Source organism: Pleurodeles waltl, chromosome 8, assembly GCF_031143425.1.
Source record: "Pleurodeles waltl isolate 20211129_DDA chromosome 8, aPleWal1.hap1.20221129, whole genome shotgun sequence".
NCBI lineage: Eukaryota > Metazoa > Chordata > Amphibia > Caudata > Salamandridae > Pleurodeles > Pleurodeles waltl.
The window spans coordinates 881,393,657-881,420,674 of NC_090447.1; the positions used below are offsets into that span (position 1 = coordinate 881,393,657).

The 27,018-nt window shown below is 44.3% G+C and overlaps 1 protein-coding gene across 6 annotated transcripts in view; it reads right to left on the reverse strand.

Moving 5' to 3' along the window:
• Positions 1-27,018, reverse strand: part of FARP1 (FERM, ARH/RhoGEF and pleckstrin domain protein 1) — a 459,262-nt gene that overhangs the window by 88,398 nt on the left and 343,846 nt on the right. The gene's annotated exons all lie outside the window — the stretch shown is intronic.

Consider the following 27,018-nt stretch of genomic DNA (forward strand, 5'->3'; position numbering starts at 1 on the left):
AGGAAACTAAACTTTTGGAACTGCTGCCTGCTGAAAGACGGAAAATGGATCGCCCAAAGGGAGAAAAGCACCTCACTGAAAACTCAGTACATCATACGATTATGTGCCCGTTGTAACACAGCAGCAAAATATTATTTGTGTAGAACTTAAAGTCACAAGTTAGTCCTTTTGTGAATGGAGGCCAACAGAGGTTTAGCTTCTGCAGTTTATGTGCACTGTTTTTTTTTAAGAGTTCATCCCTTGCCTGTTGCTCACACCGAGCTTGAAATATCTGCAATGTCCACATGTAGCTTACACCCCTACCTTCCAGCCACTCGCTGCCAATCTCTATGAACAATTATTCAGGATAATTAGGGCCTGATTAGGAGGTGGGTGTAAATTATGACCACGCGTAAACAGGACTTTGAACAGGAATTAGAAATTCAAGTAATGCAATAATAACGCACCCATCTCTGCCCTCCACAATTTACCCATGTCAAATGTTGGCAGATCCAACACGCTAAAATTTTCCAAGGAATATGGGGGAGGCCAGATCCCAATATGGCTGCTGATGCTTGGCACTCACGTCATGTCTGAGAACAAAATAAGATATGGAGGTGACTCCCCCACCCTCCACCCTCCACCCCCAATCAGTGCTGCACTGGGCCATGGCATCTTTGGAGAAGTGATGTTCTACTGTGTGGTGGATCATCTGGCCCACAGGCCTTCAAAAGCATGCACATGAGGAGACTCTGGCCTGTAGGCATAACACTTTGGGGCCCAAAGGACACTATGTGAGAGCTCAGTGGAATAGTTGAGGATGGTGTTCGGTGGCAGAGGTGGGCATGGAGCTGAAGAAAGCGAAAAGGTATTTTTTTTTTTTAACACATGCAAGGTTAGTACCCAAGAACGGGACAAAGAAGACGAGGTCCACTGAGGATAGTTAGGAGCTCAGGACGAGCAAATGCCCGTTGTTGAGGTCCATCTCGGACTTGAAAATAAAATGGCTGGAGAAAACTGGTACTGCGCAAACTTTGGTCCAAAATAGTGAGTACAAGCTGAGGGGCCCTAGTATTGACAGTGGACTAGAAGCCTCCATGTTTGGAGGGAAGAATTATGGGTATTGGAAGACCTGCCTGTTGAAAATACTACAGGCAGACGGAATTGGAGTAATTTAGTAATTCCAGTCAGCACTGTAATGGTTTTAAACAGGTCTGGAAGAAGGAGCAGTCCCTCTATGTTTAAAAACGACAGCAGACTAAACTTTACACCAAGGGGTATACACTGCACTGAACTGAACTGCAGCGCAGCACATGCCCCTCTCGCTGCACGTACTTAAATTTGTAAGGGCACTGAGGCGTATGCACTGCATTGGAGTGGATACCCATTAATGCCCATACATAAGTATGTAAGGGCACCAAGGGGTATGCACTGCACTGTGGTGCATATCCTTCAAGGGGTATGCAGTGCACTGCACTACAGTGCAGCACACCCCTCGTTGCCCTTACATAAATATGTGAGGGCACTGAAGGGTATGAACTTGAACGGGTAAAGTGTCCCTCAGTGACCTTACATGCTTATGAAAGGGCACTAAGGGGTATGCAGTGCACATTGCGGTGCCCACTCTGCCCCTTTGCTGAATTCTGCAGAATTCCACAGAATTTGAATGTAATTCCGTGGAATGAAACTCCAACAATTCCTCCCGCTCCTCAAAAACATCAATGAGATGGGAATGCTCTTCTACACCCCCAGCAAATCTGAGGGTGTTCCGAATACCTTCCAGTCCTGGAAGGGAGTAACCATACAACTATTTCCAGGGTAGAAAAAGGTGAGATCAGAGTTTGGGAATTTCCATAAACATACACATTTGTAGACGTTCCCACACTTACACGACAGACCAGTGGTTCCCAACCTTTTGACTTCTGTGGACCCCCATTTTATCTTTATTGGAACCGGGGATCCCCAAAGAATCATTTTTGGAATCCGGGGACCCTATCGGTTAATATTTTTTAAATTTTAAGCAGTCGCGGACCCCCTGAGAAGGCTTTGCGGACCCCCAGGGGTCCCCGGACCACATGTTGGGAACCACTGCGATAGACAATTCCTTAGCATGCCCCCTTGCCAATTCTCGACACGGATTTAGGGCTGCAGATTTCACTGGAGTTGAGGTGAAGAAATATTCACTAGCACATCTATTTTACACCTGCCAGGAACCTTGTGAATTCCTGATATGTGTAAATTGAGGTGTGTTCTCCAATAAACATATATTTACAGATGAAAATAGATTTGTGAAAAGACCTGTGGTATTTCCAAACCCCAAGGTATTGGTATTGACCAGGTACATCAATACCTCACCGACTATCCCCAGCTTCTAATCTTCAATCAGGGTCTTTTAAGTACTGCTTACTGTCTGTAGTCATTTTTGGGTAATATGAGGGTCGCAGGGTCCTTATGGGCAGTGGATTTTTAATAGTGAAATGGCACTACCAGTTTCCCTTATTCTGTGAGCACAAAAACTTGTACATAACTGCTCTGATTTGTTTCTGAAAACCCCATGTCTGCAAATGTATAGTTCATGCTTACTGCTTTCCAGTAGACAGCCCCCAACCTTTAAGTTTGCTCCTTCCATCCCTTGAAATCAGGGCATGTTTAGTTTTCCCAGGAGTCCCCCCTCTCACATTCCAGCTATCACACTCTAGGAGTGTATCATTGACTAAAATGTACAGACAGTCTCAACACAAAGGCATTTCTCAAAAATAAACAAAAGGAAAAACAGGCATCCAAAGAGGACACTGGAACTTCTTAAAATAACTAATACAAGGACAACTTGACAGCAGAGTACCTTCATTTGAAGAGAAATAGGAATAATGTACTGCTGTTGGTTAAGGAGATGGAGGTTGTGGAAATCTCTCCACCGACAGATATAACCTCCACCACCTCACTAGCCTACATATCATTCACTAGTTCATCCACCCATTCCTACTATCCTGTCAGACATAGTAGCAAGTGAGAATAAGAGGAATGCGAAAAATGACGAGAAATCATTCCTATGTGAATGGACATGTTAGAATATTCAGTGATTTAAGTGATCTTACAAACAATAAACAAGGCTGAACTTTCTTGTCAAACTAAAAGAAAAAATGCCACTAAGCCATGGAGTGTATAGTGAGAGACAGCCTGAGGACTACCCTTGCTTGTGTCCTGCCTGCCACCCAAAAAGGTCAGTGATGCTCATTCAGGCTTAAGTGGAAGGAAGCAGGGTACATGATTCTAAATTCACCTTTGGAAGTGGTCATAAGGAGGGGCCTTCAACTTTTTCATTTTTGGTAGTGCCTCAGGACACTTCATTTCACCTATGAAAGCAAGTGTAATCCATGTAGAAATGTAGCCTCTGTAGGTTCTCCGTTAAGGATTCCAAGGTCAGCACCACACAAACGTGCTCTGTCACATCCAACATAACCAATGTGGCAAAAAAACGTGTTTATGAGGTCTGGCTTTAGTGAAGATCTTTGATTTTAGTAACATTATACATATTTATTTACAGGGGCTTTCGGACAGCCCTCTTCATTCATTCATTGGTCTGTTCTTGCGTCATTCATATTTTTCTTCCGCCTACTAAAATATACTGCGTGGGGTATTAGGCTAGTCGACTTCAGCCATTGGTTAACTTCACTGTGAGTGATGGTATGCTGCCTTTTCACAAGGAACACATCCTCACCCAAAGTACGTCCCTTCATTGTCCGCAGCTACTTTGCCAATGTGTGATTTTTGACCCCCAAAAATATATTTTTGCTTTCTTCCTATTTTTCTTTTAGCATTGGCCAGAGCTTGGCAGGTGCAACAACACATTTTTATAAACTATATCAAACTAAACCTAACACTGACAAAGTCAAAAGGTTCTTCAGGGGGTTCCCCCTCCTAACCTTTGAATCTCGGTTACTGTTCTGCTTTCTTCTTGAGTTGCTTGTAGACAGGGAAAAACGTGAGACAGTCATTTCATAAAGCACAGGGTCAACATCTTCATACAACAACAACATATGAGTCTGCTCACCACTTGTGTCTCGAAGGATGAAGGAAAATATCCAGGGCTGGCTCAAGAGTGAAGTGAAAGCTTTTCATTACCCATAAGGATTTAATGGCCTAACAAAAAAAATATCAGCAACAAACTCTACAAGAGTTTTATGCCAAGCACAGAACCCTTTATCCAGGCTTTAACACTATGCTTCACAGAATAAGGGAAAATATGAGGCACAGCTGACACAACACTAACAAGGGTGTTTGGCTTCCTTTTGTTTTTAGGTCGATCCTAGACAGTGCTTGCGCTGTCACTTAGTGACCTGTTGTAGATGGTTTGTGAGGTTCAGCTTCAACTAGTCATTGTGATTTGTGTATGCCAGTGTCCTTTAAAAATCCTTTCTTGCTACTGGGTAATCTTACTCTTTGTCCCACCTTTTTAATTTTTTGACTCCTCCCAGGAGATCAGACGAACTACTATCTAAATACACTGCTCACCATTTTAAGATGTGCTCAGGGACTACTTTGATCTTTCATCTGGAGCTCTGGAGAGGAGTGCTCCTCTTTCGGAGCTCTGCTGTAAACAAGGTGTAAATCTTCTTATCTGGTCACATTTGCTGTGCATTAAAAGACTTTACTCCCTCCTTCATGGGAAGGCTCGCCTTACACACAGCTGCTCCCCTTGCCTTTCCATTTCCAGTGAGAGTGAAAACAAGCCTGTAAATCCTGTCACGGCGACGCTTTCATGTTTCACCATCGCACGCCTTTTATTTGATTAGCACGGCGCCCCACGACTGCTTCCTCAGCGCTCTGGAGACCAGGTGATTTTGTTTTTGTGCATTCCTTCGTTCCGATTGAGCATGCACTTTGCAGTGCCCCCAGTGCACAAGTAGGGACTGACTACAGTGTTTCTTTGTTGTTGAAAAAAAACCTGTGTGCTGAGGGGTTTTCTAGAGACCAGTGTGTCTCTTAGAGGACTTGCGCTGCACAGATGGTAAGCGCGGAGTCCTCCAAACCACCTCCTGCTCTGACATCAGCGCTGCATCGGAGAGAAAGTATTTCCCCGATGCAAGCAGCGAGGGAGTGCAGTGCTCCTCTCAGCTGCTTTTTTTTTTCCCCAGCAATAGAGATGATGTCTTCCCTTAGCTACAATGCAACCTCCACTACTTTATTTTCTTGTCTCTCAATTGCTGACTCCCACAGATCGTCCCCATGACTTGTCCTCTTTTACGTGTCCCATCAGATTTTGTGTCTTTAGAACTTTTTTTTTTACACTGAGAGCAGCACTTACCACTTAGCATGGTGCCTGCGTCCCGCCCGCCATGCTTCAATGTAATCGAGCACTTCCCTCGTGGCACACGCCTCACAGACACACTGTTCTTTTAATTTATGCACCTGCTTCATGTGATGTTCTTCTTATTCATTTAAGCTTTTTGGGGATGTGCAGCGCCCGCTTGACGCAGCTGCTCGTGTTAACCTTAAGGGATTATCTCATTCATCAACGTATCTTTGCAGGCTTCATAAAACTCTGCTCAGCAGGCCTCCAATACGTGTCTTGGTGCATTTGAAGTGCTTGTTGTGCGCTATATTTTACATTTGTTTCATTTTTTTTACTAGCTGAGTGCCGGTGGGGGAGGGACGCTGTTTGCTACATTTTACTTTTGTTTCATTTCTCTAAATGGGTGAGTGCTGGTGGGGGAGGGACCCTGTGTGCTCGCCCACCAAGGCACACACTTCACCGACGGGTCATGCACAGAGCCACTAGTTTAATTAGAGATGACAGCAAACTGAAGAAATGCCCTACTGCGGACAGGCACCTTTAATTATGGAACCAGTGAAGGGAAAAACATTCTTGAGGAACGTGAGTAACCCAAGCGTGAGGGAAATTTTGCTTACAAAGTTAATTTGCTCATTTTCCACAAATGTATTGAGCTGGGTAGATTTTGTGGAATTATGCAGAGTTTGCCCAATGTTGGGGGTTTGCCAAACTCCTCCCCCTTTGCGAACCACTGTAGGCAAACACAAAAACGTATGTTCCGCTTTTCCCTCACTTTGGGCTGTTCTCTCTCTCTCTCTCTCTCATCTGCCCCCTCCTCCTTATCTACGGCAGCGACATGGAATATTTTATTGTATGCTCGCCCCTCTTCCCTCCCTCCTTTATGCCCGTGTCGCTTTGCCTTGTCAGATTTTGTACCTTAATCTGCCTTTACCGCTCTATTTCATCTCACATTCAGCAGTATAATAAAGCCGCAAATAAAACAAATCATGGGCCCATCGGGTATCAACACTGCATTCACTTACATAGCTGTCTGCTTTCTCATTCACTTTTTCTTTAATAATGTGTGTTTTTGTTTGCTGGAGGCAAGGAATATCTATCCATCTAATGCTTGTTAATGGAAACAAGACATTTCCATGATGCTCCTGACAGACCTTCACGATTACATTTCTGAATGTTGGTGAGTGTGTTGTTTCAAACAATAAAGCTATCCAATTCCGGGAGTTAGTTGATGAGCGGTCAATAAAATGCTCTTTGTTCTTTATAGTAGTTACTGTCAGTGAAATCACTGCTGACAGATGTATGTTTTGATTTAATATTACATCTTAGTGAAAAGATTATCAGTGACATAGGCAAGTGGTGTTTTGTTATGTAGCACCTATTTTTAAACAAACTGTCACCACAACGTGATCATGGACCTAAAAAGGACATAAAATTGAAATTCCTTACCTAACTTCCAAGTTGCCTCACGTCATCTGTAATCCATAACAGAGCTCTCACATTTCCCAGTTCCATGCGTGAGTAGCTCATCAACACCAGGAAGTTTTGGGGGATTCTGGGACTTGTAGTCCTGGCACTACGCTTTTTTTTTAATGGATTGCAATGATAATTTGGGCCTGGTGAGATACTCAGACACGGAAGTGGGCTACTTCAGAGCTCTGTTGTTGCCTGAAAGCAGGGGCTAACTGCCAGTCCGACCAATCACATTTGGTTTTATATATCTCGAACTCTACCCAAAGGTATTGCAGTGCTTTACATGAGCACCAGTTACATTGCACAGGGACACATTCATTTTTGGTAGGCACTGGCAGATAAAGTGATTTGCCCAGAATCACAAGATGTTGATCAAACACCGACACTCGAACCTGGTTCCCCAGTTCCACAGTCGCAGCTCTGGCTGTTACATCATATCCTCTCTCTCCATTGGGTCACCTGGTGCCTATGCTTTCAATGCAGCCTCTTAATGACGTAAATCATGTTTTCAAAGAGATGCAAAAGTTAATTATTTTCAAACATGATTGTACATTTTTGTTTCAGAGTGATGCAGACTCCTTCTAGAAGTTTGATTTCAGAGACTGTGTAAAGTAAAGTGTTTTAAAGTGTACCCAATATACATGATCCACATATCCCAGAATCCACCTCTCGCCGTGCATAGACTGAATTTTGCTCATTTTAGAACTCTGCACTGGTGTATGCATGCATTTATGTCTGAAACTGGATTCCGTGGTCTAATGAAACAGTTGTGACTTTCCTGCCTCCAAAGGATCAAAGATCCAATTAAAAGAAATCTTCAGTGGGATAACGTGATCTTGGCAAACACAGCTTCCCTCTCCACAGCTGCATGATTGACATAGATGCTAACCAACATGTAGCCAAAATGTAACCATTCAGTATAGGTACAGAAGCAAGGCCTTATTACCTGGAGTACATTTCAGCCTATAACAGCACCAAACATTTCCAAAACGTGTGATGGCTATTTCTAAAGACAAGACCCTTTGTATACGTTCCTGGATGTGATTTACATTCCAGCCATCTCTTGGCAGCTGATACATTTTTGTGCAGTTTCAATATGTATAGTGCTCACCCTCCTTCTGATTGTGAACCCAGATGCTAAAGCATTTGGCCCCGTACATTTTCGGGCCAGTGAGAATTGTAAAGCACAATTTAGATCTTAATCTTTGGCAGCATATGCGCAAGAAGGCTACTGACAGGTACCGTTCCATCTCACAAGCCAAATGATGACAGACACGCCCACTTTATCTATTTGTTTTGTGTCCCTGCGTCACACCGTCACTGACTAGCTCTTTGAGCCTGTCTTACGTCACATGTTCTCATTAGCAAACTAGCCAATTGTAGCTGTTCACCCTTTTGATGGCAACTTACTCAATAGTCTAAATGAGTACAGAAACATTTTCAAATGGGAATTTCTTCTAAAGATTGTGAAGGACCATCTCAACTGTTACACACAAGGAATGTAAAAATACTCTACTTTATTTTTTTATCTATTTATTCATTACAATAGATGGATGATCAAATCAATTTTCTGCAGTTCTCTAAAGAGCAACAAACGAATTGGTAGGTGGCCATCAGACAAGATGCTCTTTTTTCCGGCTCTTTCTAACATAACATATCCAGTAAATATAATCTCCTTTGAAAGGTCATCCATCCCTTAAAATATTTTCTGCTAAAAATAAATATATTATATTCTTCTCCACCTGACAAAGGTATTTTTTTCCTTCAATTATCAGTATTTTATCCTTTTGCACTACACTGAGATCATAAGGTCTTTGTTCTTAAAACTGGATGTTTTGACCTTGTGCTTCTAGTCGTACTTTCCAACTCCAAACCATTACTCTGCCACTTCTATTTCTCTTGAATTCTTGTTCTCGTGTTTTCTCTTTTTGTTTCTCTTTCAGGTACTCATTTCTTTCTCCCTCTCCTGTTTCTCTCAGCATTGTTTCTCTTTCTGCTCTATCACTCTTTCTCCCCCTCATGTTTCTCTTTCTATCTCCTCCTCGTTTCTCTTTCTCCATCACTCCTCTTTGTCTCCCCCATTGTCTCTTTCTTGTTTCTCTTTCTCTCACTCTGGTTTCGTATGTTTACCCACATAAATCCACTCTATGCCACATAACAACAATCCACATAAATACACTCCACATTACGCCGCTGAATTCCACTCAACATAATTTAACTCAAAGCCATACTGTTCCATGCCACACTATTCAACCTCACACAAATCCATTCCACACTACATAATTTCACACCAAACCACATAATTCCACTCCACAACACAATTCCATGTCGCATATATCCAATTCACAAAAAATAATAAACATCATACCACAAAATTCAACAGCACACCACATAATTAAACCCAACAACATAACAACCCACAACACTAACTACCATTCCACATAATTACACTCCATAACACACAATCCCACTCCACATAATTCCAATACACTCAAAAACACATATTTACCATCTACATAATCCCACTGCACAACATGCCACATAATCCCACTACACAAATCCACCCCATGCCACAACTAACAATTCCAATCCAACCCACATAATACCACTCCACTCCACATACACCCACTCCATAACACAAAGGTAAGACACATTTACAGTTACAACACGAATAGCTCTAGCTCTCTTTCTGTTTTTTTTTTTAACACCCAAACACACAGATCTACGTATTTGTTTTTGTCACCAAAAAGGCAAAGCTATCTACACAGTTCCACACCACACAATTCAACTCCACACATTTCCAATCCACACCACATAACTCGACACAAAACCACATAACAGAACTCAACAACAATATCAGACAGGACACCACATACATTCAATCCACACCACACAATTACACATCATGCCACAAATTTCAACAGCACACCACACAATTAAACTCCACTACATACCACTCCACAAAATACCATTAAACATCATTACAATCCATAACACACAATCCCACTCCATATAATACCAGTACACTCAATACCACATAATTACTATCCACATAATTTCACAGCCCTCCAAACCAAATACCACTACTACACAAATCCACTCCACATCACAATTCCACGGCACACAATTCCACAACTAACTAATCCAATCTAACCCACATAATTCCACCTCACACCACATACGTACACTCCATAACACAAAGGTAAAAGAGATTCCCATTTACAATGCCAATAGCTCTAACACAAACAAATGCGGACCAATTGCATTTTCAATGCTAGTTTTTAGTGGTGCCAAGTGAACCCTTCATGGGAGAGGTTTACTAGCCTGGCAACTCAAAATCCTCTCTTGCTGAGAATTAAAAAAATGCAGACTGCCAAATCTTGTCTGGCGTTAAACAGGAATCTCGAAGAATCAGCTAACTGAGAAATCAGACATGTGCTCTTGCACTTTGTTTATACAGACAATTCCTAATTACTACAATTAGAAGATCTCTATGTTCACCGTCTCATAATTGTTCACTAAGGTGAGACGAAAAGAAGGTGATGGAAAGATGTACAGCCCCCATTTATTTTCTAAAGTGTATTTGATTACTATTATTCAAGGCTTGGTGCCATATTATTTGCTCTGTTTGTTAATTACATATGAATAAGTTATAGATATGATTTATAGTGCTGTATTGTCAAAAGTATGGCAACAGAAGTTGGTCCTTAAGTGTCAACTCATTTTCCAATAGACAAAGAAGAGATAACATTCTTTATTACATCAGGCCCTGGTTCCATGTACCCTGACCTCGAGCATTCCATCACAGACCGGGTCTCTTGAGCTGGCTCTTTGGTATTGTGGTGCTTTTGTGAATATGTTTAGTTGCATGTTTGCCATTGTTGTTTCTGGTACGCAGCTAGAAGCATTTGCTCTTTACTTTGTTGGGTATTGGGAAAAAATGTCTCTCATATTAGATTTGGGTGACGAGACGTCCCGGGGTTCCCCGGAGGGTCCCGGTTTTTAGAAGACTGTCCCGGTGCCCCAACGCTTCTCTTAATTTTAAATAAATGTCCCGGTTTTTGGGACAAAGGTCATATCATCTAGGGAAGCATAAGTTAAAGAGGTCTACAAAGTATGAAATAATTAAAGTATTTTAACTGTTACTGTCAGGCAACACAGTCCCCTGTCTGCTCCCAGCAGAGACGGAGTGGGGAGCAGAGAGAGGTGGCTGGGGTACAGGGTGGGAGGTGAAGACATAGCTAATTTTATATGTGTAGTCTTGTAAATGTGTGTGTGTGTATATATATATATATATATATATATATAGATTCACAGGTACACTCGTTGGTTTCTAGTATTGGAAGCCAGCTGTCACGTTTCAGCCACTAGGTGGCGGAATAACCGCGGAAAACAGACAGCTAAAGATTTCTCACGTGTATAGTTATCTTTACTACTTTAACCCATATGCGACCTGTGCGCACCATAACAAATCGACACTTGAAAAGCAACCACAAGCCCCCCGTTCTTGAGGTCAAGCGTCTAGTGTGAGTGGTTTCTCCCCCAACGTAGTTAGACGGTGGCAAAATGGGGCACTTTGCAGCAAATGTTCATGTACATGAACTGCTTTATGCATGGGTTGCTGTGTTTTTTAAATCACAATTCTAAAAAGAGAGTAGCGAAGAGATACAGAATAAACCCTAACAAGCATTTATGCCCTTGCTGGTAGCCCACGTGAACGCAACGTCGAGATTAGACAAGTCTGGCTCGCTTCACTTTCAGAAATATGTAGGAGAGCGTAAAGCCTGTTTTATGTTACACATTTTGTTTCTGTAACTTTGACAGATCTGTTAAACATGTTTTCAACAATACATGAAGCTGTGCCATCCTTGCTGGGGGCCAACACCACACGGTCCAAAAGCTAAATAAAGAACAAACAGGCTCCTGTGACAAAGAATCGAGCATATCCTGCTGCCTGCACAGCGCGTGCTGCCCCATCATCCGGGTCCCTTCCCCGGGACCGCATGTACCTCTGCTGACAAGTGTGGCATTCCGGCGACCACCCCAGTCCAGATCCGCCTGACTGACCGGTACTGCTGCCAGAGCCTCGGACCGCACTGAGGAGTCCTCGTCCACCGGATTGGCTAATGACTGAGTATACTGTAATGAGAAGAAGGGATGCTACCACTCTCGACTCTATCTTAAACATCTAAGGACTGTTGTGGCGGGCTTCGGGATTGCCCAAGGTCAAAGAACCACGTGCCGGAGAATCTCACACCTTTACCCACCCCAGGCAGTGATGACCTCCGTCAGAGGAAGTTTTCAGGAGACACCAAAACTTATATTGTACCTCAGTGCTGTTTACGGATTCTATAGGTCAGCGAGTTAAACACTCGCTGCTGAGGCCTGCAGCAGCGCGTAGTCTCAATTTTGTATCCTTTCATGCTTCAAATGTAAAAAAAAAAAAAAAAAACACTGAGTGCCACTACATCTGTTAATACCAGCAACAGCGATTTAAAGTTCTTTGCTCTGAAGGTAGTTGAGGTATAGTGGGGCGTTGTAGGCTTCGGTTCAAGCGTTCAACACGTTCATATATTTTAATAGGCTGATTTAGCAAGCCCAGCCACTAAATAACGGAATAAGGCACAGCACGTGGAAATAAGAGTTTCACCTTCAAAAAGACATTATTATAATTTTACTCTTTCTATCATCTCTTTTTTGCTCTTGTGCTACTACACATCCGTGAAATGTACAATGACATGTTTGCATTTCGTCTTGTACATAAATATAAATTGTTCTTTTTGGTTTCTAATTGATATTGAAAGCTAAAAATAGAAATAGAAAACCGTACTCTCTGTGGGGATGCAGATGGGTGCCCCCATTCCTCTGAAACGGACAGGAATGTGATACTTCCCAGGCAAGGAATTTTCTTTTTTCCCGTTTTTTCTTCCACCCTTGAGCTGAAACAGAGCTACGGCGAAGGGTAAGCGTGCGAACTATGCAGAGGAAATGAAGGAGTCAAAAGGGGAAATAAAAAGGTCATAACCTTTTTATGCACTGTGAGAAATTGTTCCCATTTCTTCCACAGGTCGAGACAAGACCTCAATGCTCGTATTGTTGTCACCGCCAAGATGGACGCCTCAACGCGTTCTACCACGTGCGTCACTGACTGGGAGTTACTGGGACCGCCTGAAGCAGTCAATATCTTCAAAGTTATGCTCTCCCCACTTAATGTCTTTCCTAGGCTGTTGCTTATGGATATGTTTGAATACTAAAATCTTCATTAAGAGTGGCGGGGGAACTACCCGACGAATACAGTATTACAGCTCTGTTACAAGTGTGACATAAAGAAATGGGGAACAACGGCAGCGATTAGAGTTTCTGCATCAATTCCCCATGTTTCCCCAATTCCTAGCACTTTTCCATCTGAATTGTGTCCTAAGAAAACCCTGATGGTACGGAATTACCACACAGCCCGGAATTTCGTTTTTCCTGTAACTCCTGTTACCAGCCGAATTGGAATTGTAAAGGCTCTGGGACTGAGGGTTTACATTCATGCTTGTGAAACCCAACGGAAGGGCCAAAGAGACATATGTATGGAGTGCAGTGACAGGATTACTCACATATGGTGCTTTGTGTTCTGTTGGTCTTGTCCGATCATCTTACCCACCGTCACTTTCTTACCTAACCACCTTCTCATCATTATTTACTACATGTCAGTTTCGGCAGGACTTTTTTTTGTCACATGGGCACCGAGCCGTCTTTATTTAACTATAACTATGATTTTTAATTTGATGGTTAGCTATTATAAAAGTACTGTATGATTACTTTCCTCAAATTTAACCTGCGAGCATGCAGTCAAACCAAATCTTACTTCTTTGGAGGCCAGGTGGTTTCTTCCCCAAGATTCTTTTAAACAGTATTTTACATTTAAACGTTAAATAAATTAACCGTTTCAAACATGGATTGTCTTTTTTGATAACAAATCACTCAAACAAGTACTCCACAGATTTACAATAAACCAATACAAGCAGTGGCAAAGTCAATAGGTCTGGTGTTTGGTGCAGACCTATCGGAATTGCCAATTTTTGTTTCAAAATGTTTCTTTGTAAAACTTGATTGCAAAAAAAAAAAAAAAAATACAAATGCAGCCCACAGGCGCATACAAATGCAAAGCTATTGAGAAAAAAATGTTTTTGTAAAGACATTTTACAAAAAAAGCATTGAGAGATGGCTTCCTACACGTGTGTATGCACAATCAGTCATATTTGAATTGTTTGTCTATTCAAAAATGTGCTCCATGCACCCTGGCAGTCATTTTATGGTCTAGTTTAACAATACAGAAGACGCCAGCCAATTATGTAACATGTTTAGAGTCAGCTGTACATGTTTTGATTGGGCAGAAGCTGCCTGCTTCCCAAAAAATTATGCTTGCCCTACACACAACTGTGATCAATTTGTTTATTTATGCAGCTGCCAAAGCTTGAACTTTAAGGGGCAAACACATGACCTTGTAATACTATGAAAGTGTTTTACATAACTAGTGAATTTATGGTAGCTTTCTCTGGCAGTAGCACAAGGAATAGGGCAGTCATTATTCTACATGGATGTTTAGGTCTGACTTAGTGCAATGGCCTAACCTTTTGACCACCACCAATATTATTATACATTTATATTATATTACTGTGCCCAGGGTGGTAAAAGGCTTTTGTCATTTTCCAGCTTGGCACGGATGGCACTTGCCAATCCTATGGAACAATGGCAAAAGGATTTGTCACTCTCTAGCTCTGCGTGGATGGCACTGTGCTAATCATCGTATGCCTAAAAAAACTCTGCTACAGAAACAGACATTTTAGGTGAGCAGATTCAGAGTGTCGGTGACTGGTCTCTACCTAAACTTGGGAACTACCTAGAGTTCCTTGCTTATTTGTTTTTTTGCATAATTTATGCACCACTCAAAGCCTGAAAGGGTATTGTTTTGAGATATATGGAAAATGTCCCTTACCCAGTGTACATCTGTTCGTGGCATGAGACGCTGCAGTTTCACATGCTGTGCATTATCCTGCCATCTAGTGTTGGGCTCGGAGTGTTACAAGTTGTTTTTCTTCAAAGAAGTCTTTTCGAGTCACGGGACCGAGTGACTCCTCCCTTTCGGCTCCATTGCGCATGGGCGTCGACTCCATCTTAGATTGTTTTCCCTGCAAAGGGTGAGGTAGGAGTTGTGAGTATACTAGAGGTGCCCATGCAATGGAGTAGTAATGTATGTATATAGTGTGTATTCAAATAATATTTATTTACATATTTACAATTTTCATGCAACTAAAAACGGCTACAGGCTCCCGGGGAGGTAGGAGGGCGCATGTGAATCTGCAGCGTCTCATGCCACAAACAGATGTACACTGGGTAAGTGACATTTTTCCGTTCGGTGGCATGTGTAGCTGCAGATACACATGCTCTGCATAGACTATAAAGCAGTAATCTCCCCAAAAGCGGTGGTTAGCCTGTAGGAGTTGAAGTTGTCTGAAATAATGTTCTTAATACAGCCTGTCCTACTGTGGCTTGTTGTGTTGCTAACAACGTCTACACGTTAATGCTTAGTAAATGTATGAGGCGTAGACCAGGTGGCTGCCTTACAAATTTCTGACATTGGTATATTTCCAAGAAAAGCCATTGTGGCACCCTTTTTTCTAGTGGAATATGCTCTTGGTGTAATGGGTAATTCTATTTTTGCTTTAAGGTAACAGGTTTGAATGCATTTAACTATCCATCTGGCAATGCCTTGTTTGGATATAGGATTGCCTGCATGAGGTTTTTGGAAAGCTACAAACAATTGTTTTGTTTTACAGAATTGTTTCGTTCTGTCAATGTAATACATTAGTGCTCTCTTTATGTCTAATGTATGCAAGGCCCTTTCAGCTACTGAGTCTGGTTGTGGAAAGAAGACTGGGAGTTCCACAGTTTGGTTTAGATGGAATGGTGAAATGACCTTTGGTAAGAATTTTGGATTTGTACGGAGAACCACTTTATGTTTATGTATTTGTATAAAGGGCTCCTGAATAGTAAATGCTTATATTTCACTCACTCTTCTAAGTGATGTGATGGCTATTAGACAGGCTACTTTCCAAGTCAGATATTGAATTTGACAAAAATGCATGGGTTCGAATGGTGGGCCCATGAGTCGTGTTAATACAATATTAAGGTTCCACGAAGGTACTGGTAGCGTCCTTGGAGGTATGATTCCTTTTATTCCTTCCATAAATGCTTTAATGACTGGGATTCTAAAAAGTGATGTTTTATGTGTAATCTGCAGATAGGCAGATATTGCAGTGAGATGTATTTTAATGGAAGAGAATGCTAAATTAGACTTTTGTAAGTGTAATAAATAGCTTACAATGTCCTTTGTGAAGGCATGTAGTGGTTGAATTTGATTAGTGTGGCAGTAGCAAACAAATCTTTTCCATTTGTTTGCGTAACAATGTCTTGTTGTAGGTTTTCTTGCTTGTTTAATGACCTCCATACACTCTTGTGGAAGATTTAAATGTCCTAACTCTAAGACTTCAGGAGCCAGATTGTTAGATTGAGAGATGCTGGATTCAGGTGTCTGATCAGTTGTTTGTGTTGTGTTAACAGATCTGGTCTGTTTGGTAGTTTGATGTGGGGTACTACTGATAAGTCCAACAGTGTTGTGTAGCACGGTTGGCAAGCCCAGGTTGGTGCTATGAGTATTAGTTTGAATTTGTTTTGACTCAATTTGTTGACTAGATAAGGAATGAGTGGGAGAGGGGGAAAAGCCTAACTGTTGTTGATTAAACGGCATATTTAACACCGCTTGTTGAATCTCTGGCTTGAATCCAGAACTCGGCAGCCATGCATGCCTGCGAATGGTTACAGCCATGTTGACCGTCCGTGCTGCCGTATCTGCCGAGTCTAGTGCGGACCTTATCTGGTTGTTAGATATGGCCTGTCCCTCTTCAACTACTTGCTGGGCACGTTTTTGGTGTTCCTTGGGCAAGTGCTGTATGGTGTCTTGCATCTCGTCCCAGTGTGCCCGGTCGTAGCGTGCAAGTAGGGCTTGTGAATTCGCAATTCGCCATTGATTGGCTGCTTGTGATGCCACTCGCTTGCCAGCAGCATCAAATTTCCGACTTTCTTTGTCAGGTGGTGGAGCATCTCCTGACGATTGAGAGTTTGCTCTTTTCCTTGCTGCCCCTACAACCACTGATTCCGGTGTGAGCTGCTGTGTTATGAACACTGGATCTGTTGGGGGTGGTTTGTACTTTTTTCAACTCTAGGTGTGATAGCTCTTCCTTTTACAGGCTCCAGGAAGACCTGTTGCGCGTGCTTGAGCATGCACGGGTGCATTGGCAGGTTTTGATACGATGTGTGGGTGGATGCCAGAGTGTTAAAAAGGAAGTCATCCTCCACTGGCTCTGTGTGCATTGCTACGTTGTGGAACGTAGCTGCCCTGGCTAGTACCTGCGTATATGTAGTACTGTCTTCTGGTGGTGACGGCTTGGTTGGATAATATTCTGGGCTGTTATCCGACACTGGTGGATCATATAAATCCCATGCATCAGCATCATCTTGGGTCATCCCAGTATGTGTGGGTGACTGCATTGTAGGTGTTCCCACCGGTGACAAATGTGGTGAGTGCAGTGGGGATAGCTGTGATGAGAACATTGGTGGTGGTGATTTGTCTCTAACCACTTTGGCCTTTGGTTGCGTTTTCGTTTCCTGAAATGCAAGCTTTCTTTTCGATTTGAGTGGAGATAAAGTCTGAATCTTGCCAGTCTCTTTTTGGATATGTAACCTCTGTTGTGTATGGTCAGATTCTTCCATACCTAACTTGCTCAAATTGATGTCTTTCCTTGAGTTGCATGGAAAGTCCTTTCTCTTCTGTATAAGAGCTTCTTTTCGGCTCCGAGGCTGCTTTTTTCGGTACCGAAGTTTCTGCTGGTATAGTCTTTTTCGGTTCCGAGGAGCTTTTTCGAGGTTTTGTCGATTGGATCACTCGGTGTCGAAATCGTTTGGTGCCGGATTCTCGACGGGAGTCGGAAGTCCTTGGCAACTCCTTGGCCTTTTTCGGTGCCAATGTTTGGTCACCTTCCTTTCGGTGGGTTAAGCCATTGCCTGCTGGCAGTGGCGTCCCCATGGCCTTAATTTTCTTGGCGTGACCCTGAGTTTGGGACGGAGCAGGTTTACTCATGGTTTGTTGCACCGTCGGGGGTCGCTCACTGTCGGATTCATCCGATTCCGTCTCTTGGATGGAGATTCTTTGCTCCTCCTCGACGTCGAACTGCTCTTTCGGTCTCGACGCCATTTGCAGTCTTCTTGCTCGTCGATCTCTCAAGGTCTTCTTTGATCGAAACGCCCAGCAAGCTTCACAAGTATCCTCTCTGTGTTCGGGTGACAAACACAGATTACCGACCCAGTACTGGTCTGTATTAGGATACTTTGAGTGACACTTAGGACAGAAACGGAAGGGGGTCCGCTCCATTAGTCTGGGACGACGGGTGTTGTCGGGCGACCAGGCCTCAGTGCAGAGTGGAAGCCCCGAAGGGTCGCCAAAGCGGTCTTGATGTCGGTGTTGAAACACTAACACTAACCCGGTACCGAACGATAACAATACCGTAGAATTGTACCGTAGAGCGAAGAGGAACACGTCCGAACCCGATGGAGGAAAGCAAACAATCTAAGATGGAGTCGACGCCTATGTGCAATGGAGCAGAAAGGGAGGAGTCACTCAGTCCCGTGACTCGAAAATACTTCTTTGAAGAAAAACACCTTGTAACACTCCGAGCCCAACACTACATGGCAGGATAATGCACAGCATGTGTATCTGCAGCTACACATGCCACGAACATATATACATATTACCTATTGGCGGTCGCAAGTAGGTAGTTATAGTTAGGACCATTTTACCATAGGAAAAGCGTTTTTTGACTTGCCTATATCTTTGGCACCATTTGAGGAATCTTCACAAAATTTTCCAAATAAAAAGTGCTGTGGAAGGCTTCGGGGTGATCCGCCCGAGAAAAAAAGGGGCTCAAAACAGGTTGTGTTTCCAATGTTAATGGAATTACACCAAATTTGGCAGAAAGCTAGCTGTCGGTATGCAGATTACACTTTTGCTTATTTAGAGTAAATTCGTTCATTAGTGTTTGAGAAATTTAGGTGTAAGGAAATGCCTCCTTGGCATGGTTACCCCCTGACTTTTTGCCTTTGCTGATGCCAAGTTATGATTGCTAATCAGGCCCCAGCACCAGTGTTCTTTCCCTAACCTGTACCTTTGTTTCCACAATTGGCACACCCTGGCATCCAGGTAAGTCCCTTGTAACTGGTACCCTTGGTACCAAGGGCCCTGATGCCAGGGAAGGTCTCTAAGGGCTGTAGCATGTCTTATGCCACCCTGGGGACCCCTCACTCAGCACAGACACACTGCTTGCCAGATTGTGTGTGCTGGTGGGGATAAAATGACTGAGTCGACATGGCACTCCCCTCAGGGTGCCATGCCAACCTCACACTGCCTATAGGTATAGATAAGTCACCCCTCTAGCAGGCCTTACAGCCCTAAGGCAGGGTGCACTATACCATAGGTGAGGGCATAAGTGCATGAGCACTATGCCCCTACAGTGTCTAAATAAAACCTTAGACATTGTAAGTGCAGGGTAGCCATAAGAGTATATGGTCTGGGAGTCTGTCATGCACAAACTCCACAGCACCATAATGGCTACACTGAAAACTGGGAAGTTTGGTATCAAACTTCTCAGCACAATAAATGCACACTGATGCCAGTGTACATTATATTGTAAAATACACCCCAGAGGGCATCTTAGAGATGCCCCTGAAACCTTAACAGACTACCAGTGTGGGCTGACTAGTTTTAGCAGCCTGCCACACACTAGACATGTTGCTGGCCACATGGGGAGAGTGCCTTTGTCACTCTGTGGCTAGTAACAAAGCATGTACTGGGTGGAGGTGCTTCTCACCTCCCCCTGCAGGAACTGTAACACCTGGCGGTGAGCCTCAAAGGCCCACCCCCTTTGTTACAGCACCCCAGGGCACTCCAGCTAGTGGAGTTGCCCGCCCCCTCCTGCCACGGCCCCACTTTTGGCGGCAAGGCCGGAGGAGATAATGAGAAAAACAAGGAGGAGTCACTGGCCAGTCAGGACAGCCCCTAAGGTGTCCTGAGCTGAGGTGACTCTGACTTTTAGAAATCCTCCATCTTGCAGATGGAGGATTCCCCCAATAGGGATAGGGATGTGCCCCCCTCCCCTCAGGGAAGAGGCACAAAGAGGGTGTAGCCACCCTCAGGGCTAGTAGCCATTGACTACTAACCCCCCAGACCTAAACACACCCCTAAATCGAGTATTTAGGGGCTCCCAGAACACAGCAAGATAGATTCCTGCAACCTAAGACGAAGAAGGGCTGCTGAGCTGAAAACCTGCAGAGAAGACAGAGACACCAACTGCTTTGGCCCCAGCTCTACCGACCTGTCTCCCCACTTCTAAAGACACTGCTCCAGCGACGCGTTCCACAGGGTCCAGCGACCTCTGAAGCCTCAGAGGACTACCCTGCATCTAAAAGGACCAAGAACTCCTGAGGACAGCGGCTCTGCTCCACAAAGACTGCAACTTTGCAACAAAGAAGCAACTTTGAAACAACACATGTTTCCCGCCGGAAGCGTGAGACTTTGCACTCTGCACCCGACGCCCCCGGCTCAACTTGTGGAGAACAAACACCACAGGTAGGACTCCCCAGCGACTACAAGACCGTGAGTAGCCAGAGTTGACCCCCCTGCGCCCCCACAGCAACGCCTGCAGAGGGAAACCCAAGGCTCCCCCTGACTGCGACTGCCTGCTTCAAAGACCCGACGCCTGGTAAAGACACTGCACCCGCAGCCCCCAGGACCTGAAGCATCCGGCCTCCAGTGCAGGAGCGACCCCCAGGTGGCCCTCTCCCTTGCCCAGGTGGTGGCTACCCCGAGGAGCCCCCCCCCCTTGCCTGCATCGCTGAAGAGACCCCTTGGTCCCCCAATGAAACCTATTGCGAAACCGACGCCTGTTTGCACACTGCACCCAGCCGCCCCCGTGCCGCTGAGGGTGTACTTTTTGTGCTGACTTGTGTCCCCCCAGGTGCCCTACAAAACCCCCATGGTTTGCCCTCCGAAGACGCGGGTACTTACCTGCTGGCAGACTGGAACCGGGGCACCCCCTTCTCCATTGAAGCCTATGCGTTTTGGGCACCACTTTGACCTCTGCACCTGACCGGCCCTGAGCTGCTGGTGTGGTAACTTTGGGGTTGCCCTGAACCCCCAACGGTAGGCTACCTTGGACCCAACTTTGAACCCTGTAGGTGGTTTACTTACCTGCAAAACTAACAAACACTTACCTCCCCCAGAAACTGTTGAAAATTGCACTGTCTAGTTTTAAAATAGCTATTTGCCATTTGTGTGAAAACTGTATATGCTATTTTGCGAATTCAAAGTTCCTAAAGTTCCTAAGTGAAATACCTTTGATTTAAAGTATTGTTTGTAAATCTTGAACCTGTGGTTCTTAAAATAAACTAAGAAAATATATTTTTCTATATAAAAACCTATTGGCCTGGAATTGTCTTTGAGTGTGTGTTCCTTATTTATTGCCTGTGTGTATATACAACAAATGCTTAACACTACCCTCTGATAAGCCTACTGCTCGACAACACTACCACAAAATAGAGCATTAGAATTATGTCTTTTTGCCACTATCTTACCTCTAAGGGGAACCCTTGGACTCTGTGCATGCTATTTCTTACTTTGAAATAGTACATACAGAGCCAACTTCCTACATTAGGGAAATTCAAATCTGTGTATCTCTGGCAGTAAAGTATTCACGAACAAAAACAAGCTCATGCAGGGAAATGCACAGCTCCGATCGGCTGCCAATACTTCAAACCAGGAAATGTTGGTAGCCATCTTGGGACTCGGCTTGAGCCAAAACCCTCCGGGGCTTTGCTTTAAATATATGTGTGTGGGGAGGGAGGCGGGTCCGCTGCCCCCGTGCCCGGGTTCCAACAACCCCATGGCAAAGCTTGAAAAAAGTGAAGGGGGGACCCCACTGCCCTGGGGACCACCCTCTCCCTGGGGCTTCTAGTTAAATATATGTGGTGGGGCCCACAGCCCCGTACCCCGGAGACCACCACCACCCCCAGGGGCATTAATGAAAGCTCTGCAGCTGCAGCCAAGCCACAGCAAACACTCTGCTGTTTGACAGAGGGACCTTTAAAGCAAGTCCCGCTGTCAAACAGCAGAGCTTTCCTTCTGTCCCCTGGACGTGTACAAGGGACAGAGATGAAATGCTTTACCAAGCGTGGAGCTGCTGTCAAAGCAGTTCCATGCTCAATGGCACTGCAAGAGAAGTCTTAAGGCTTCCCCTGCAGTGCCAGGTAGCCCGTAAGGACATTTTATAATTTAAAAAAGTATATAAAAAATAAATAAATAAGGAGGAACCGCAGGGGAGCTCTTAAGGGCTCCCTCGCGGTCCCAGATTGCCGATAAAGGGCTTAAAAAACAAACAAACAAAAAAAACACAGTAGCTCAGTGTGAAGGTCGCAGACCTTCACACTGAGTTTTAGGTGTTTGAGTCTAGCTTGACTCATTTACAATTTTTTTTGTTATTAAAAATAATATATTATGTTAAAAAAAAAATACATCTTTGATTTTAAATTGGAAACAAATAACCAAGTATATCAGACAACAAAGACTAAAAAACTGTCTCTCTCCTTCTCACTTTCTTTCGCTCTCTGCCTCTCTTTAAATCAATTCTCCCACTCACACACCCATTCACAGTCCCACTCAGACCCTCACACACCCACTCACAGACCCACTCAGACCCTAATGCACTCACTCAGAGTCCCAGTCAGACCCTCACACACCCACTCAGACCCACTCAGATAGTTACGCACCCACTGACACACCCACTCAGACCGTCACACACCAACTCACAGACCCACTGACACCCTGATGCACCCACTCCCAGAGCCATGCACATAGTGACACACCTACTAAAACACTGATGTATGTAGTCTCACACCCAGCCACACTGACAGCCACTCTTACCCCCAGATATGGCCTCACACACCTATTGTCACAACCAGAGAGTAGAGGACAACTTCAGCAGTGCATGCGCAAAGGGCTGTGCACAGCAATGGGTTGGGTGGTTAGGGCATTTGGCAGCAGGGATTGGCTGCAGGCCTGCCCCTGTGGGCGAAGTCTACTGTGCACCGGAGAAGGTCGTGCACGGCACAAGGTTGGGTGATTATAGGGGGTTGGCCTCAAGGCCTGGCCCTCTGGCCAAGCGCCACCACGCACGGCCTAAGGTTGGATTGGCGGTGGTTGGATTAACATATAGTAATGAAAATTACTATATGTTAAAAAAACATAGTAATTCACTGAAAAAAACAAAGGTTACAGGGGCATTATTGTTAGGTTCTGAATTTACTCGTACAAAACCATAAAAATTCAGCAGTTATAGTTGGAGTTCTTTCAAGTAACTAAATAACTAATACTCACGCCCAAAGGTAACTGTAACTCGCGCCTCCGCCACGCACAGCTAAATACTCCACAGTATATAATTGATGACACAATTTATGCCATCTTTCAAATTCTCACTGCAACATTTTCAAAAAAATTGATGAGCCAACTGTGCATGGCGAAGGCGCGAGTTATAGTTACCCTAGGGCGTGAGTTTTATTTAGATGAAAGAACTCTAACTATAACTGCTGAATTTCTATGGTTTTGTATGAGTAAATTCAGAACCTGACTACAGGACCCTGTAACCTTTGTACATGCACATGCATCTGGGGAGGAGAGGGGTGCATATGAATCTAAAGCATTACAATCCACAAACAGATGCTTACAGGGTCAGTAGCGTTTCCTGTTCATATATCAGTGGCTGTAGATACACATATTTAGCATAGACTGTATAGCAATACCCACAAAGCCATGGTGGTGAATGTGTGGATGATGCAGATGTGTGGGGAAAATGTCCTTAAAATAGCTTTGCCAACTAGAGCTTACTGACGGGCAAAGATGTCCATTAAATATTTTTTAGCAAAAGTGTGAGGGGTTTGCTAGGATGCTGTTTTGCAAATATCGGTTAAGGGGATGCTTCCTAGGAAGGTGCCAGTAGCTCCCTTCCACTAAATAGAGTACACCCCAAGAGGAGTGTACAGGACCCTCTTCTCCTTGAGGTAGAAGGTCTGAATGCATTTGACAATTCACCTGGCTATTCCAGCATCTGAGACAGGCTGCTACTTGTGAGGTTTAGCAAAGGAGGTAAAGAACTGGTTTGACTTGCAGAATGATTTGAGCCTATCTATGTAGTACATGAAAGACCGCAACATCTAACGTGTGCAGTGCCCTTTCTGCCACAGAATTGGGCTGTCACAAGAAGACCGGAGATTCTTTGGTTTAGTTAAGATGGAAGGGCAAAACTAACTGAAGAAGGAGCGAATAGTTGGTTCCAAGAAAAAACATCTCTGGGAATCTGTATAAAAGGCTCCTGAATGGTAAGAACTTGCAGCTCTCTGATGTGCCTAAACAAGGCGACTGCCACAAGGAAGGCCACCTTCAAGGAAAGGAGTTGCAGAGGGCATGAATGCATAGGTTCAAATAGATGCCCCACAAGTCTGGTATTAACTATGTTGAGGTTTCAGACTGTAGCAGGAGATACTCAGGGGGTGGAGGGCGATTTGCCCTGACTGCAATGCTCGATATCCTACAGACTCTGGAGGGCTGCTATTTTCATGACTCTTGGTGTGGCCCAGGCTTCATACACACATAAACATTGTCTGGCTAGTCATCTTCAGGTTTGCTCCGGGACAGCAGTTCTGGGCTGAACGACCACTGTGAGAGGGGGAGACCTGGTGGATCAACTTCCTTCTGGGTGCCGAGGGGATCTTCCTCCCTGAAGATGTACGTAGTGCCAGACCGGTCATGATGCTGGATTATGGTGTGTGCCCAACAGTGTTCCCTCAGGGCAAGGCATGAAGACGACGTGGTGTCTCTGGTCGGGAGAGAGACAAATGCTGCACACCTCATGGTGTTAAGTTCACAGATATTTCATGTGAGTACAAGGATACTATTGGAGTGTGCATTTTCAGACAACAGAGATTCTGAACTTGTTTGTCCCCCAAAGAGGCCTACGCCCAGAGAGGTTTTTGAGGCAGGCTACGACCCTCAAGGAGCGACGGATTTCTGCTGAAAGCAGGGTAGACTCAGAACCGACGGGATCTGAGGAGCCCATGGAGAACACAGTGAACTCGCAGCCCACTCTTGCACTTCCGAACCCAGTGGCAGAAAAAGCACAATCGAACAATAAGCCAATACCCATGTACAATGTACAATGAGAGGAAGAGTCACATCACGTTTATTCAAGAAACTTCTTCAAAGAACAACAATTTGCAAATGTCAGAGCCGTACACTAGATGGCAGGAGTATGCTAAGCATGTGTAGCTACAACCACACATGGTACAAACACACACATATATATATATATATTTTTACACACACACAGATATATATATATATATATATATATACATAAAAAATACTTCGCAACAAAAAGGGACCGAGGGCCTTTAAAGGTCGAACATACATGCCCCCACCCGCGAGGGCAGAGGACGGGGTAAGTCTTTGAGAAGAGGCTCTACGGGGCTCAAGCGAGACGCCCAAAGGGTGTCCCCGCTGCCACTTGATTGAACTTTTAAGTGATCAAGTTGGTCAGCTTTTCACAGAACAGTTAGACACAACACACTTATTTTCCAAGTGGTGGATTACATGAGGATATCCATTAAACACAACCCCCCTGAGAGTAGGCTAGGTTTCTGGTCCTGAGGAATTGTCATGATCCATGTGGGACATTAAATAGGAAAGAAGCATGTCGAACTTATTCCATTCTGACACCTGAGTCAGAAGGATCATTGTACCCACTACTGACTCACTCGGTTGCTTTTAATCATGACAGGGGCTCCTACACAAACTGATTTTTGATTTCCCCTAGTCATTTTTAATTTACCTTTCCTGTACCAATCTACTCACGCTCATAAAAGATCTTCGGTAAAGAGTCCCCCAGAGGGGCCTACTGGGCATTGCGGAGCCAGCCCAATGTGGAGCTGCCCGATGATGAAGCATGACACCCCTTGCAGTGTGTGAGGGCTCTTGCTCCTGAAAGGGGCTACCCCCATGTGGGGTTCTGACCTGCATGCCGTGCTTTTGGTTTTTGTAGGAACTGCATACAGAAAAGAACCAACGGCTGAAGTGGACAGTTCCCCTGCCATAAGTTGTATTGGGTGAAGATGATGACATCACAACACACTAATGGATAATAAGGATTGACTGAAAGCCCATGTAAATGTGTTTATAGATATATCTAATTTTATTAAAACCAGACCTAAAAAGGATCGGTCGTGGCACAGCCTGTGCCTTCATGGTGGGTTTGGTGTAAACTTGTACAGTATTTTGGGACAGAGAATAAAAAAAAGACATGCAGATTTCATGCACACACCACCCAAAGTGGCTTTCCTGAATAACTGGTGAAACGCTTAAACAATCCTAGGCAAACACAGAATGAAGAAAAAGATGCAGCAGAATCAGAGCACAGCCACATTTCTTGCAGTTTGTCAAACGGCTTACGAGTTACTTATGATTCAATAATTTATTTTCTAGTGGACCAATCAACTCAACATGACTACAGAGGAGATGCTGAATGCCAGAGAGGAGATGCTGAATGCCAGAGGCAAACACTGACACTCTGCCATTCATGTGGATGCGGCACAATGAATTGGGCCATGATGTGAAACAATGGCACCTATGTCTGGGATGCTTAATTACGGTCTACAAGACCTAGCGATGATCAGTGTTTGCCTAGTTGTGTCCACAGGCTCTATAAGTGCTCAGTTGCTCGGGAGCCTACATACTCCAGCACTGGGACAGACTGCGGGTTGCACTGAACACCTGGAGTGTTCTGGAAGGGGCTGGAGAAGTATATTGGGGAAAAGCAGGTTGTTTTTGTGGCGTAAGAGGCCTTCCCTGTGGCAATTTGATTAGGATGGGAAACTGCAGGAACCATTGATGGAAGGATGTCTATGGAGGTTGGAGTGGGAGGCCAACCGGGAAATAGCAAGCTGGAGAAGCAGAAATTGCACAGGGAAGGGCTCTGAGAACAAAGCCAGACTTGCCATGCTGGGCATTTCCCTGGGAGGCTGGAAGGGTGGGGCACCGCTTTTGTTGCTTAGGAGGGGCGGTTTTGTAGCAGTGA